Below are 16,842 nucleotides of genomic sequence, written 5' to 3' on the forward strand. Positions count from 1 at the left end.
TTCATTGACATTTCAATATGATGTAATATTTTCTTTATTAGGATCTAATATGATTTACTGTTTCATGATTTCCTTCAGCATACAACACGATTTACTACAGTACTGAATCGATTTAAATTATACGCTTAAACGACACACAAACTGCATCAGCGTAATATACGCATATGATGCGGATTACATATATTTTACGACAATGTACATCATAAAATTGATGTTTATTATACCGATATGCGACTTAATTTGATAATGGTATATAAAATCGAGTTTTTACATTTTATGCGATTTCAAATATACGTGTTCTACGGCGGCAGCAGAAGCATTTAGCATCGACAATTGGGACAATTCCTGTATTCAGTGCAGTGACGTTGAATCGTTATTATGTAATCACGACTAGCGACAGGAATGAAATAGTGTTATCAAGGTATACAATGCAATGAATGTGTTAACCTTACCGTCCATGTAATTATCCAGCGCAGCAACTTTTTTTTTTCTATTCTGTTCCATTCTTAAGCGATAATCTTCCTGAAATTTCTGTTGTCGGATAGTCTCAAATATCCAGTAGATGTTATGGTAAACGATGGACGGTTGCAGCATCGATTGTACATTTTTGCAGTTCCTGTTCGTCGACGGGATATTTCTATGTGGTTGGATATTCCTGAAAAAAATTAGATAGAGATAAAATGTTTTGTAGATCAAAAGCAATGAAACAAAGTCTTCCTGTCTGTACTTTGATTGGAAGTTTTCCCTAGTTGTTTTTTGTTTGCTTGTTTTTGAAATATACAAATTTTGCCAAAACGATTTGAACCTTCTCCCTACTAGATCATGAGCATCCTTCAACAGGAATTGCCTGCACAGAATTCATTAGTATTGAGGTCACCATACAAAATGAGAAACTTCTGATAACTGCAGTATACAACCCACCGGAGATAGACTGTTCGGATACAATGGAGGGTTTATTATCTATGTATGGTTTTGCCTATGAGCATATATTATTTTTGAGTGATTTCAACGTGAACCTTTTAGGTAACCGTTCGACTAAGCGTGACAGGTTTCGGGTCTTATGACACTCATTCCTTGCACTGTTTGGGTACTGAACCGACGTTTTTTCATAATTACGGAGTATCACAATTGGATTTAATGCATATCAATGGTCCGCCGAAAGTGTTAATATTTAGTCAAATTAAAGTACCTGTGTTATCCAATCTTAACCTAATTTTTGCATCCCTTGATTTTAGGTTCATACCAACTCCTAAGACTATCGTGTATCGTGATTACAATGCCATACAACTTCATTCAATGGTAGAAGAGTTTAATTCAGTATATTGGACCTCTTTTTATCAAATTGATGACTCTAACTTACAGTTGCAATTTTTCAACAATGTTTTGTGCAATCTCCATGATACATTCGTTCCGATACGTAGTCCTTGGTTTAATTCATCCATTTCTAGGGCTATAGTGAATCGTGATTTGCTTTATAAGAAAAGGAAAAATACTAAAAACAGGAAGTGGGTTATATCTATGGTATAACCGCAAGGGTGACGTAGGACTATCGTTGATTTAGAGATCATTTGTTTGAAGTTGAATCTAAATCCATTCTGAATGAATGAATAAATGAATATTTGGGGGACTTCGAAAACGAGAGCGTTACGTTGGAGGCACAAGGTTTTATGCATCCAATATAGGATACGAAAAACCTTGTTCTGAAGAATAATCTTCAGAAGCTTTCCTGCTAACTGCACTTGATTGACAAATCACAAACCCAAATGTATTATATGGATATTTTATGGATAGAAAACATTAAAATAAACTCTTTCGCTTGAATGTAATTTTCAATTCCAAGGGGAACTGGCAGATTATTTTCCAGCAACGATTAGATATTTCAACATTTTCCTCGATACTGGAAGCCCACCAGTGGTTAATACTAACTCGATAACCACCTGTTAATAGCACTTGATTGAAAAATGCGGCTGCTTCGATGGTCACCTTCTCTTCTCCTGAAGGATCGGCTTCTCTGTGCTCCCTCACAGTTTCAAACAAACTGCTTGCGTTTCAGGGCAGATCTCGATCCTTCGCTGTCTAGCACCCTCAGCAACAATGTTGTCTTGTCGATGTCCTCACGAAAAATGAATGCGTCTCACAACCAGAATATCGCTTAAGTATGCTTTTTGTGCGTGATTGAATCGAGAGAAGGTGTGGTTTACGATGGCAATGAGGGGAATGAACTCTCTGAGCTCGGAACTTTCGGCGACTGAGCAATAATCGATTGCGGGCGCATACAATATTGGATACGGAAATATCCTACTGATGGGGAAGAATAATCTTCAGAAGCTATCCTGTTAATTGCGATTGATTGAAAAATCACAAAACCAAATGTATTTGGTCACAGTGTTACATGGATAGAAAACATTCAAATAAACTCTTTCACATGAATGTATTTTCAAATTCCCAGAGGAACTGGCAGATTATTTTCAGTAACGATAACGATTAGACACCAGTGGTTCATGCTAATTCGATAACCATCTGTTAATAGCACTTGATTGAAACATATTTGGTCACAGTGTAACATGGATAGAAAACATTCAAATAAACTCTTTCACATGAATGTATTTTTAAATTCCCAGAGGAACTGGCAGATAATATTCCGGATCTTTCTCGATGCTGAATGGCATCCAAACGGAAAGAATTCCGCGCGTGTATGTGTGTGTGTGTGTAGCGGCTTCTTCGAGATCTTCCCGGGGAACCGTTTGTGGCATCACTCTCCTCCTGATGGATTCCCTTCTGGACTAAGGTGCACATACAGGCTCTTGGTGACACCGTTCATCCGCGCTTTCATGATAAACGAAGAGCTTCACCACAACAGCGACAACATGCTCCAATCGCTGTTCAATTAGAACTGAGTGGATTTCCGAGCGGCGCTCGCTTATATACTGATTGGTGATTTCAATAGCCTGTTTTGAAGGCAATTTTAAGACTATTGAAACAAGTTTTTGGATGAAAAAGTAACAAGTATAGAACGCGTAGATATTTTATCTTTCGAATTAAGTGTTTATCATACCATTTCGTTCAGTTGTTTAGGAGCTATTAACGCTCAAAATCTCGGTCTCCGGCGTAACGCTTTCGTTTTCGAAACTTTGATTTTACACCCCGGTATAGAAATGAAAGACGTAGTCCTACGTCAAAATTTCAATGATCATTGTAACGCGCGTTAGCAAGTCTCCCCGCGCGAAGGTTCGGGTTCGCGAGACTTTGTTAACCGACGAAACTGAAAGTACCGACGCGGTATCAACTGTTCTATGGCGGACCAATAAAAGCACTTAGATGAGCTGATACTCGGCCTTTCCCGCTTCCTACTAGTTGCCTTGCTATTGAGAAGGACTATGATACTGGAAGGGAGAAAAGAGTTTCACTCTTACTTAGTGCACTGGTTATTTACAGTAGATTCCCTTGGCCTGATCCGACTTCTAGCTAGTTTCCTTACAATTTAGAAGGACTATGCACCTTGAAATGGGACCAAAGAAAAACTTCTGTATAACCAGATGATTTTCGGATCTTACCAAAACAGCAGTTGATATTGAACTGAGCTTTATTCTTCTTCTTCTTCTTTGTTTTTAAGAGGCTTTAAACTTTGCAGTTCATTCGCCTCTACACTTTATTCTAAAATTTGATCTTTTATATACAGAAAATTCTTAATCTAATTTAAAACCAAAAAGGGAGAGAAAGATCTCTCTATCATATTCAGATTACCGAAAATGCATCGGTTTCCCCAGTGTTTGGATTTCGATCAAAATCAAATGATACACAATGTGTCATGCAAGTAAACTCTCACGAACATATAACCAAATATGAGAGGATCATTCAGATACTTGTATGAATGTCAGCAATCACTTTTGTAACATTTAGTGATTAAACTAAGAGAGGAACGAAGACTGTTGTTTGCATATTCGAGTTGTATCAAACATGGCACACTATTTTCGAAGCCTGCATACAAGTTTGAACCGCATATATCGTCTCATTTTACTATAGCGAAACCCACTGCACAGACAAGTGTAAAGCAATAAATGATACAAGAAAAATTACGTCACCATTTGCGGAGAGCAGCGAATGGGAAATAAGATAAAACGCGAGAGTTTTTGCTTCTCACTGGAGCGGTGTTGCTAGTAAAACTATGCGGTCTATATGAATATACACATTTCAAGGGATAGCGGCGTTAAAAATGGAAAATATAATCTGACTACCCTTCCCTTAGCCTCTATCGAGCTAAATAATCATATAGTTTGCACTCTCTGAGACTTAAAAATCAGGTATGATCCTGCTGTTTCATGATGCATGGAGAGGTCGGTATGCATATGTTAGAGGCAAAGAAGAAAATAAGCTTTCTGCACTGAAAGCGTTTATGATAGCTTTGCTTGCATGCTGGTGTGCAATGAAGTGCGAGCCGATGCAGAGTTGTCTCGTTCTCTTTTGTGTCGTGATTTGCAGCACATAACAATAATAGAATACCGCTGGGGGAAATGTTTCCTGAAAGATCATATTTGAACGAACGAAAGCGATTTTTGACGTAGGACTACGTCTTTCATCTCTATACCGGGGTGTAAAACCAAAGTTTCGAGAACGAAAGCGTTACGCTGGAGACCGAGATTTTGAGCGTTAATAGCTCTTCAACAACTGAACGAAATGGTATGATAAACACTTCATTTGAAAGATAAAATGTCTACGCGACATATACTTGTTACTTTTTCATTCAAAAACTTGTTTCAATAGTCTTAAAATTGCTTTCAAAACAGGCTATTGAAATCACCAATCGGTATATAAGCGAGCGCCGCTCGTAAACCCACTCAGTTATGATTGAACAGCGATTGGAGCATGTTGTCGCTGTTGTTGTGAAGCTAATTTCGTTTATCATGAAAACGCTGATGAACGGTGTCACCAAGAGTCTGTTTGTGCACCTAAGGCCAAAAGGGAATCCATCAGGAGGAGAGTGATGCCACGGTTCCGCTTGAAACATCGGAGCAGCCGCCACACACACACACACACACACACATACACGCGCGGAATTCTCGTTGCTATCATCGTTGCTGAAAAATAATCTGCCAGTTCCCCTGGGAATTGAAAAATACATTCATGCGAAAGAGTTTATTTTAATGTTTTATATCCATATAACACTGCAACCAAATACATTTGGTTTTGTTATTTTCCAATCAATCGCAATTAACAGGAAAGCTTCTGAATATTTTTTTCCCCATCAGTGGAAATTTTCGTATCCAATATTGGATGCATAGCATAAAAAACGGAAAATGTTTCACATCGCGAAAATCAAGTAATTTTCGAGCGATTATTTGCTTTCTACTCATATAATGCTGCGACCAAATACATTTCGTTTTGGATTTTTTCAATCAAGTGCGATCAACGTAAGACCACGTCTTTCGGCAATTTATTATAGGTGCAATGAATCTTTAGGAATTTCCGCTCTACGCGCACTGGCAAACAATGTTTATTCAACAATTTCTCAAACGAGAAATGGGTGTTGTGAGAAAGGATTAGCGAACGCGAAAACGACAAACGGGAGAAAGATACGTTTGGAGGTTGAAGGAAATTGGCAGAAAACTTCTTCATTCTATCATTTAAATAATGTGATTCATACCACATCGTTTTGCCAGAAAGAGATTATTAATGTTCAAAGGAGGAATCGAGTCCTCCGAGGAAATTACCCAGCGCAAATTAGAGTCGACTATCGATTGCGGCATTCGTACACAAATAATTTTATAATGCAGTTTCACCAAAGTGATTTCTTCGGATATATTCACTACATCATGTCATGTATTTCATATTCTTTATTAAGAAATCCATATCCATGGCACCTATCGGTAACGAATTATTATCGAAACCACGATTTTCGCTAAATGCTCCTTTCAGTTCGGCCTGTAAAAAACTTTTCTGTACTCTAATCCATCAAATTTGGAGCCCTGAAAAGGGCTGTTGATTATATGCTAAGCTAATATAGCACGCTCTCCTCGGATACGATGGGCCAGCTGGATGTCCTTGGGCATGATGTGACGCGTTTTGCATGGATAGCACACAAATTGGTATCTTCGAATAAGCCTCCTGCAGCGTCATAGCCGCGGAACTTTGGAAGCGCAAGTCGGTTTTGAAGTCCTGAGCAATTCCACGATCCAAATGCTGCAAAGGTAGCTGCGGATCAGCAATTCGGTCGACTTCTGATAGCGATGAATTTCACGCAAAGTTCCCGGTCGATAGCGATGTGGCTTCTCCACCTATCCTGCTACTGGTGCGCTTATTCGAGCTGACTTCGTGTGCCTTACCACCGAATGACTAACGAGCTGTCTGCGAAAGACTAACGAGCTCGAGTCCTCACGGTGCGAGAGTAGAGTAAGAAATGAACGAAAGAAAAGGAAGCGTCATTTTATAAACCATAAAAGTATAGAATCTAAATCCCACCCTTATTATATTCGTGAGTATACAGTAAGCTTATATAATAAAGAGGGTGGGGTTTACATTCGATTCTTTTATGTTTTATAAAATGACACTTCCCTTGCTTTCGTTCATTTCTTACTCAACTCTCGCACCGTGAGGACTCGTTTCATCGGGACTAAGCAGACAGCTCGTTAGTCCTTCGGTGGTAAGACACCACGAAAGCAGCTCGGATAAGCGCACCAGCCGCAGGAAGCGTGAAGAAGCCACATCGCTATCGACCGGGAACTTCGCATGAAATTCGTCGCTATCAGAAGTCGACCGAATTGCTGATCCGCAAGCTTCCTTTGCAGCATTTGGTTCGAGGAATTGCTCAGGACTTCAAAACCGACTTGCGCTTCCAAAGTTCCGCGGTTATGACGCTGTAGGAGGCTTATTCAAAGATACCAATTTGTGTGCTATCCATGCAAAACGCGTCACATCATGCCCAAGGACATCCAGCTGGCCCATCGTATCCGAGGAGAGCGTGCTATATTAGCTTAGCATATAATCAACATTTTCAGGGCTCCAAATTTGATGGATTAGAGTTCAGAAAAGTTTTTTACAGGCCGAACTGAAAGGAGCATTTAGCGAAAATCGTGGTGTCGATGATAATTCGATACCGATAGGTGTCATGGATATGGATTTCATAATGAAGAATATGAAATACATGACATGTTGTAGTGAATATATCCCCATATCGAAGAAATCACTTTGATGAAACTGTTACCGTTTTTCGTTTTCAAGTGTTGGGAAAGGGCATTATTTTTGCTGAGTAAATTCCAAGAAAAAATCCATTCCTTCTTTAAGCGTGATTCATTCTGCTTCGGATCAACGGAACAGTGATAATCATTTCATACAAAAGATAAAATGTCCAAGAGTTATATGATTGCTATTTATTGAGTCGGAAAATTGTTTCAATAGCTTAATGATAGCTTCGAAAACAGGTTATAAAATGACGCTTCCTTTGCTTTCGTTCATTTCTTACTCTACTCTCGCACCGTGACGACTCGTTTGTTTGGGACCAAGCAGATAGCTAGTTAGTCTTTCAGTGGTAAGGCACACGAAAGCAGCTCGGATAAGCGCACCAGCCGCAGGATAGGTGAAGAAGCCACATCGCTATCGACCGGGAACTTTGCGTGAAATTCATCGCTATCGGAAGTCGACCGAATTGCTGATCCGCAAGCTACCTTTGCAGCTTTTGGATCATGGAATTGCTCAGGACTTCAAAACCGACTTGCGCTTCCAAAGTTCCGCGGTTATGACGCTGCAGGAGGCTTATTCGAAGATACAAATTTGTGTGCTATCCACGTAAAACGCGTCACATCATGCCCAAGGACATTCAGCTGGCCCGTCGAATCCAACGAGAGGGTGCTATATTAGCTTAGCATATAATCAACGGCCCTTTTCAGGGCTCCAAATTTGATGGATTAGAGTTCAGAAAAGTTTTTTGCAGGCCAAACTGAAACGAGAATTTTCGTTTGGATGCCATACATCATCGAGAAAATTCCGGAAAGATCTAATCGTTGCTGAAAAATAATCTGCCAGTTCCCTGGGAATTGAAGAATACATCCATGCGAAAGAGTTTATTTTAATGTTTTCTAATTATATGGCGAACACAGCGACCAAATACATTTGATTTCGTAATTTTTCAATCAAGTGTAATTAGCTGGAAAGCTTCTGAAGATTATTCTTTCCCATCAGTAGGATATTTTCGTATCCAATAATGGATGTATAACATGAAAAACGGAAAATGTTTCGTATCGCCAAAATTATATAATTTTCAATCGATTATTGCTCAGTCGCCGAAATTTTCATACTCAGAGAGTTCATTCTCCTCTAGTTTGCCTTCCAAATTGCCATCGTAAACCACACCTTCTCTCGATTCAATCACGCACGAAAAGCATACTGAAATGATATTCTGGTGGTGAAACCCATTCATTTTTCGTGAGGCGTCGTGCACAAATTACGTAACGCGATAAGGGGGGAGGGGTTAGATGTTGCGTTACTTTCTGTTTATTAGAGATAGGAAATTGCGTTACGAAAGGGGGGGAGGTTCAAAATCCGGATTTTTGCGTTACGTAATTTGTGCACGACGCCTGAGGACATCGACAAGACAACATCGTTACTGAACGAGCTGAACGGCGAGGGATCGAGGTATTCATCACCTGGCTTGACCTGAAATGCAATCAGTTTGTTTTAACTGTGAGGGAGCGCAGAAAAGCCGATCGATCAGAAGGAGAAGAGGAGGTGACCAAGAGAGTATCAGCATCGAAATACGGTTCCTCGGGAAGACATAGAAGCAGCCGCCACACACACACACATACACGTGCGCAACTCTTCTCGTTTGCTGGTTATCGAGAGGAAACCTGGAAAGAAATGATCGTTGCTGAAAAATAATCTGCCAGTTCCCCTTGGAATTGAAAATTACATTCAAGCGAGTTTATTTTAATGTTTTCTATCCATATAATACTGCGACCACATACATTTGGTTTTGTGATTTGTCAATCAAGTGCAGTTAACAGGAAAGCTTCTGAAGATTATTCTTCAGAACAAGGTTTTTTGTATCCAATATTGGATGCATAAAACCTTGAGTCTTCAAAGTAACATTCTCGTTTTTGAAGTCACCCAAATATTTATTTATTCATTCATTCAGGATGGATTTAGATTCAACTTCAAACAAATGATCTCTAAATCAACGATAGTCCTACGTCACCCTTGCAGTTATACCATAGATATAACCCACTTCCTGTATTTCAATGAGTGGATCATTTGGCAAACACTGGGTTTCCCGCTTGCAGTGTTTGGATTTCGATCAAAATCAAATGATACACAATGTGTCATGCAAGTAAACTCTCACGAACATATAACCAAATATGAGAGGATCATTCAGATACTTGTATGAATGTCAGCAATCACTTTTGTAACATTTAGTGATTAAACTAAGAGAGGAACGAAGACTGTTGTTTGCATATTCGAGTTGTATCAAACATGGCACACTATTTTCGAAGCCTGCATACAAGTTTGAACCGCATATATCGTCTCATTTTACTATAGCGAAACCCACTGCACAGACAAGTGTAAAGCAATAAATGATACAAGAAAAATTACGTCATCATTACGTCACCATTTGCGGAGAGCAGCGAATGGGAAAAGAGATAAAACGCGAGAGTTTTTGCTTCTCACTGGAGCGGTGTTGCTAGTAAAACTATGCGGTCTATATGAATATACACATTTCAAGGGATAGCGGCGTTAAAAATGGAAAATATAATATGACTACCCTTCCCTTAGCCTCTATCGAGCTAAATAATCATATAGTTTGCACTCTCTGAGACTTAAAAATCCGTATGATCCTGCTGTTTCATGATGCATGGAGAGGTCGGTATGCATATGTTAGAGACAAAGAAGAAAATAAGCTTCCTGCACTGAAAGCGTATATGATAGCTTTGCTTGCATGCTGGTGTGCAATGAAGTGCGAGCCGATGCAGAGTTGTCTCGTTCTCTTTTGTGTCGTGATTTGCAGCACATAACAATAATAGAATACCGCTGGGGGAAATGTTTCCTGAAAGATCATATTTGAACGAACGAAAGCGATTTTCTCAATGAGTGGATCATTTGGCAAACACTGGGTTTCCCGCTTGCAGTGTTTGGATTTCGATCAAAATCAAATGATACACAATGTGTCATGCAAGTAAACTCTCACGAACATATAACCAAATATGAGAGGATCATTCAGATACTTGTATGAATGTCAGCAATCACTTTTGTAACATTTAGTGATTAAACTAAGAGAGGAACGAAGACTGTTGTTTGCATATTCGAGTTGTATCAAACATGGCACACTATTTTCGAAGCCTGCATACAAGTTTGAACCGCATATATCGTCTCATTTTACTATAGCGAAACCCACTGCACAGACAAGTGTAAAGCAATAAATGATACAAGAAAAATTACGTCATCATTACGTCACCATTTGCGGAGAGCAGCGAATGGGAAAAGAGATAAAACGCGAGAGTTTTTGCTTCTCACTGGAGCGGTGTTGCTAGTAAAACTATGCGGTCTTTATGAATATACACATTTCAAGGGATAGCGGCGTTAAAAATGGAAAATATAATCTGACTACCCTTCCCTTAGCCTCTATCGAGCTAAATAATCATATAGTTTGCACTCTCTGAGACTTAAAAATCCGTATGATCCTGCTGTTTCATGATGCATGGAGAGGTCGGTATGCATATGTTAGAGACAAAGAAGAAAATAAGCTTCCTGCACTGAAAGCGTATATGATAGCTTTGCTTGCATGCTGGTGTGCAATGAAGTGCGAGCCGATGCAGAGTTGTCTCGTTCTCTTTTGTGTCGTGATTTGCAGCACATAACAATAATAGAATACCGCTGGGGGAAATGTTTCCTGAAAGATCATATTTGAACGAACGAAAGAGATTTTTTCAATGAGTGGATCATTTGGCAAAGACACATGGTTTTTCTGGTGATAATTTATGTTTACATCTGTTTATGTTTTCATGTTTTGGTCCTGCTATACGGGGTGATTGAACTTATATTTTGATTTTTCGGTCCCGCTATGTGGGGTGATCACAAAAAACAAACTCGTGCACCCGTGGCCGAGTGGTTAGCGTCCCACACTATCATGCCGGGTGTTCGGGTTCGATTCCCGTTCTGGTTGGGGGATTTGTCGTCAAAGAAAATTCTTCCGGCTTGCACTGTGGTCACGCGTATTCTAGAGCTTGCCACTCTAGAGTACATTCAAGGCGTGTTATTCGGCATAGAAATCTCAAGTATTAATGAACGGCGCTAGTTAATGAATACGTTGAGACGGCAAAAGTTCCACAGGGAACGTTAACGCCATTCAAGAAGATGTGGGGTGATTTGAACTAATTTTATCACGGCGGTAACAATCATCTTGCGTTTAAAAAATCTCGCAATCATGTAAATTTGCTCATTTGTAGAGCAAAACAAAATTATTTTGCTAATTGGCTTAATACAAATGCAGCGCCTAAAGATTTGTGGAAAAAAATAAAATCTCTTTGAATTGGTCGTTCAACATTTCAACCATCGAGTAATTTTACTGTTAACGAAATCAACTACAAATTCTGTGCCAATTTTTTTGTGAATAATGCTCTCACTGATGACTTCACAAGATGAAACGGATGGACCAATGAGGTTTTTTACTTTGACAGGATTCATCAATTTGATGTAATTGAAGCCATGCACTTCATGAGTTCAAACGCTCTCGGATTGGACATGATATCAATGAAATTCATGAAAGCAATTTGTCCTCTTTAGATCGATCCTGTAAAACACTTATTTAATACAATTGTTACAACAAGCGTTTTTCCGGATGCATGGAAGAAATAAAAAATTATACCAATTAAGAAAAAATCTAATTTGAACACCATAGAAAATTTACGACCCATCAGCATCCTTTGTGCTTTATCAAAAGTATTTGAGTACATTGTTAAAATAAATATTTGCGAACATCTGAACAGAAAAAACTTGTTACACCAGTTTCAATCTGGTTATCGCAGGAAGCATAGTACCAAGACAACTATGCTTAAAGGCCCATTTATACGTTGCTAGTAGCTGGCTTCACAATGAGCAGCTACTGACCCGGTGAACTCGCTTGACAAATGGTTGACTCGCCTTGTCCGTTCACACAATGTGAGCTGCTGGCAAGAAACTAGATACTACGGCACAGGTTTTCCAGAGATGCCAGGCGGTTTTTCAAATGTCCATCAAATCGTCAGAAACAGCAATCAGATCCGAATTTGTCAGATGATTGATCCGAAATCGACTTCTTTATTGGCAGTTTTCGTCTTAGATTTTCAGTTGAATTTATCATTACACAATTTTATCGCTAAACACACACTGGCCGTGTTTAAAAATACTTTGTGCTGAATTTCTTTGAACTGAAGGTACTATCCGGAAAAAGCAGAAAGAAAAAAGGATTCGGTCCAGGAATTGGATGCAAAAAAAAGGAGCAACAAATACAATATTGAAGTAACTCTACGATGATGATCCCCGAGAGTACAGAGCAGTGTTGAGAATAACACCTGAAAAAGTGAAAAAACTGTTGGATTTAATTGCTCCACAAATACAACGCAAGATACACTCATGAGGGATGCTATACCTACATAAGTGAAACTAGAAATGTTGTACCTTTCTTCTGGAATATCGTTCAGATTATTGTCGATATTTTTTTAGAATCTCGAAAGCATCCATAGCTAAAATAATTCCGAAAGTATGTAGTGCTACAAATGGCAGTCTAAAAGATTTTTCAAATTTTGAATTATTTCGCCTTGACAGCAGCTTCGTGTACCAATTTGTGAAATGAAAATGATAGTAGATTTGCAGGAGGAATAAATACGCCTCAAAAACTAAAATAATGAATGAAAATCTACTTTTTTAAATGGAATATGTATTCTGTTTTTTAGAACAATACTTTTTTTGGAAGTTGTGAGTGAATTTCGAATGAAAATTGTGCCCGATAATGATTTTATATTTAGAATCCCAAGAAAACTATCTCAAAAAGAAAACGTGCCCCACCAGCGTGCAAAACAAAATAAAATGAGTAAAAAAACTTTTTAAGTTAAACGGTTTATTTGTGATTAAACATAATAATGTATAAAGCTAGAGAAAATAATTAGGCAAGTTGCAGTTAGTAGTTATCACACCTCTCCTTCATTAGTCTAGGGCATTGATAAGACTAAAATAAAATAGTGGGACATATGATGAAATCACTAATTGTGGATAATGAAAATGAATGGATTTTATAATTTAAAAAGTTTTTGTTTACTCATTTTATTTTCTAGTTTTTAGTACATTATCTGTTTCATTAGAATATTTCTCTACAATAAAGGCATTGTACTGTATTCTATCAGTCAAAAAATTTCATTTGATACCGATATTGAGTAGATTGCAGAAAATACATAGTGTGTTCTCCAAGTCAAGTTCGTTGGTTTGATACACATATCTCAATCAACCTTTTTTTTGAGATGATATGGAATCAGCGATTTTGAGCGGAGGCCAAATTGGATTTTTCAAGATAAGCAGTTTTAAAATGACAGCAGTTCCTATCCGGTCAGTTCCTATTGGTCAAATTTCTATTACTGTGGGACAATCCTACAGACATACATACATACATACGAACAGTTCAAGCTAAATAAAACCGTTTAATAAAGTATATTGCTATTTTGTGATTGCGGCCATCTTGGATTTTAATTTTTCATGATCTACTGTGATCTACTATTCAAGCCCTTTCATTTGATACCCATATTAATGGTGTTTTGACATAATATGTAGTCCGCCATTTGGTAGAATTTTGATGGATTTGCATTTTTCACAAATAACCGTGTTCTGCTAGTCAATCCCTTTCATTTGATACCCATTGTTACGGGGGTTTCGGAGGTTCTATTCAGCACGCGTTTTTATCAATGTATAGCGAGCTCAAAGCTGTATTTATTAAGAGAAACAATAATTAAACAAGAACTTTACATTATTAGGTTTTACCTACATTTGATCTCCTCGTTTTAAATTCAAAGCACGACAGGATGATTCAATTATTTAACAATTTGGGAATTCAACTTTATTTTGGGTTCTATCTCTACTCCTTTTTTGTGATTAGCAAAGAATGTGTGGTACGAGAGAAGTTTTCAGAATGACAGTGATGACAGCTAGCTGTCAATGATTGTCTGGGTGCGTCATGGAGTGGCACCGTCCGGATGCGCAGGTTCAGATCAAGTCATCAGTGGCGTAGTTTGCTTCCCCCCAACACCCATATTAATGAAGTTTTGGGAAACTATGTAGTCCGCCATTTAGTAGTGGCAGCCATCTTGGATTTGCATTTTTCTTAAATAACTGTATTCTGCTAGTCAAGCCCTTTCATTTGATACCCATATTGATGGGGTTTTGGAAAACCCACATTGATGAGGTTTTGAGGAAGAAAGGGATCCGCCATTTTGTAGCGGCCTCTATCTTGGATTTACAAGATAATGAAATACGCAGTTTTGTAATGACTACAGAGATAAAGGTGTGTTCCAAATTTCAGATCAATCGGTCAACAAGAAGGGGGTCAAATTTCTACTAATGTGGGATATGTTACAAACATACAAACAGATTACAGGGCAAGCTAAATAAAACCGTTTAATAACAACGATTCCGCTTAGAAACTATGAGGGTTTTATTTGTTTTTTCAATAATTTTCAAGTCTATAATAATCTTCGCATATTTTCAAATATCTTAAAAATAGAGACATGTAAAGACAATGTAAAGATTTGGCATCCCTGATTCGAGCGCTAAATTCTGTTTTTGACGTTTTGAGGGATGCGAGTGCGAGTAAATTCAAAAAAATTTGAAGTAGCTCGCACGCCGAATCACACATGACACTAACTGGCATGATGTGTTCACACGGTGTGAGTAGCTGTACTGCAGTAACTGACTAGACCGACTCGTATGCTTACTCGCACCGTCTGAACCCGGCTTAAGATTGTTGATAATATAGGACTAGTACTCGACAGAGATCGTTCTGTAATTCCGATTTTGTTAGATTTTTCGAAAGCGTTTGATTCAGTGTCTCATGAAACTTTATGTTAAAAGCTTAGATCAAATTTTGGGTTTTCCGCTCATGCTTCAAATTTGGTTAAATCTTATTTGAAGGGACGATCACAGGCTGTATTCTGCGATGGGATCTTATCCCAATTTCTTCCTGTATTATCAGGGGTTTCTCAATGCTCTATTCTGGGTCCAATTTTACTTTCGTTGTACATTAATGACTTTCCTGAGATAATAAAAAATTGTAATATTCATCTTTTTGCGGATGACGTTCAATTTGTTCCAGATTGTTCCAGTAGCTCAATTACTGAAATATCTCAAAAAGTTCATGAAAACCTGAGTAGGATCATAAATTGGTCGGCTAATAATATGATTTCCTTGAACTTAACTAAAACGAATGCAATTTTCATTTCCAACAGAATATTTCATGGCACTTTAAAACCATTATTATCCTTAACACTAAACCTACCAAGGGGGGTCAAATGACCCATTTTAAACTTTTAGTCAAAATTTACTTGCAAATTACATTGTCACATGATTTGCCTACACTTCTTTTCTTAAAACATGCATAGAATGTATTTTTCAGTGTTTACAAGTCCAATCGAATTGGACTTAATACCAGTGCCGAACCGATGCACATACTGCGTACTGCGGGCGTTGGCTCGCGCAGTGACAAATTAAACAAACTGTTGCGTTGTTGTGTTGTGTGCGCTGTGTGGGGGAGACTTTTGACGTAGGACTACGTCTTTCATTTCTATACCGGGGTGTAAAACCAAAGTTTCGAGAACGAAAGCGTTACGCTGGAGACCGAGATTTTGAGCGTTAATAGCTCTTAAACAACTGAACGAAATGGTATGATAAACACTTCATTTGAAAGATAAAATGTCTACGCGTCATATACTTGTTACTTTTTCATCCAAAAACTTGTTTCAATAGTCTTAAAATTGCTTTCAAAACAGGCTATTGAAACAGGGGGGCCTCCGTAGCCACATTGGTTGCGCGTTCGCTTAGTAAGCGATCGATCGTGAGTGTAAATGTGTACCATTGCAATGGTATAGAAGGGAATACTCTAACGCCGAAAAATGGCAACTGTGTAATGTGCTAATTATAGATATGATAAATATGTGACATGTACACGATTAAAATTCGGCTCTGTTACAGCTAAAATGCTAATGAGCCTATAATAAACAAAAGGGATAAAAAAAAGGCTATTGAAATCACCAATCGGTATATAAGCGAGCGCCGCTCGTAAACCCACTCAGTTATGATTGAACAGTGATTGGAGCATGTTGTCGCTGTTGTTGTGAAGCTAATTTCGTTTATCATGAAAACGCTGATGAACGGTGTCACCAAGAGCCTGTTTGTGCACCTAAGGCCAAAAGGGAATCCATCAGGAGGAGAGTGATGCCACGGTTCCGCTTGAAACATCGGAGCAGCCGCCACACACACATACACACATACACGCGCGGAATTCTCGTTGCTATCATCGTTGCTGAAAAATAATCTGCCAGTTCCCCTGGGAATTGAAAAATACATTCATGCAAAAGAGTTTATTTTAATGTTTTCTATCCATATAACACTGCAACCAAATACATTTGGTTTTGTTATTTTTCAATCAATCGTAATTAACAGGAAAGCTTCTGAATATTTTTTTCCCCATCAGTGGAAATTTTCGTATCCAATATTGGATGCATAACATGAAAAACGGAAAATGTTTCACATCGCGAAAATCAAGTCATTTTCGAGCGATTATTTGCTTTCTACTCATATAATGCTGCGACCAAATACATTTCGTTTTGGATTTTTTCAATC

At 38.4% G+C, this 16,842-nt stretch overlaps 1 long non-coding RNA gene across 1 annotated transcript; it reads right to left on the reverse strand.

Moving 5' to 3' along the window:
• Positions 1-216: 216 nt before the first annotated feature.
• On the reverse strand, positions 217-15,609 carry LOC129779826 (uncharacterized). Its single transcript, XR_008743779.1, has 3 exons — positions 15,500-15,609; positions 453-655; positions 217-390 (listed from the first exon to the last, which is right to left on the reverse strand). It is a non-coding gene; the product is annotated as an uncharacterized LOC129779826 (long non-coding RNA).
• Between the last annotated feature and the right edge of the window lie 1,233 nt (positions 15,610-16,842).

The sequence above is a fragment of the Toxorhynchites rutilus genome, chromosome 3 (genome assembly GCF_029784135.1).
Source record: "Toxorhynchites rutilus septentrionalis strain SRP chromosome 3, ASM2978413v1, whole genome shotgun sequence".
Taxonomy (NCBI): Eukaryota; Metazoa; Arthropoda; class Insecta; order Diptera; family Culicidae; genus Toxorhynchites; species Toxorhynchites rutilus.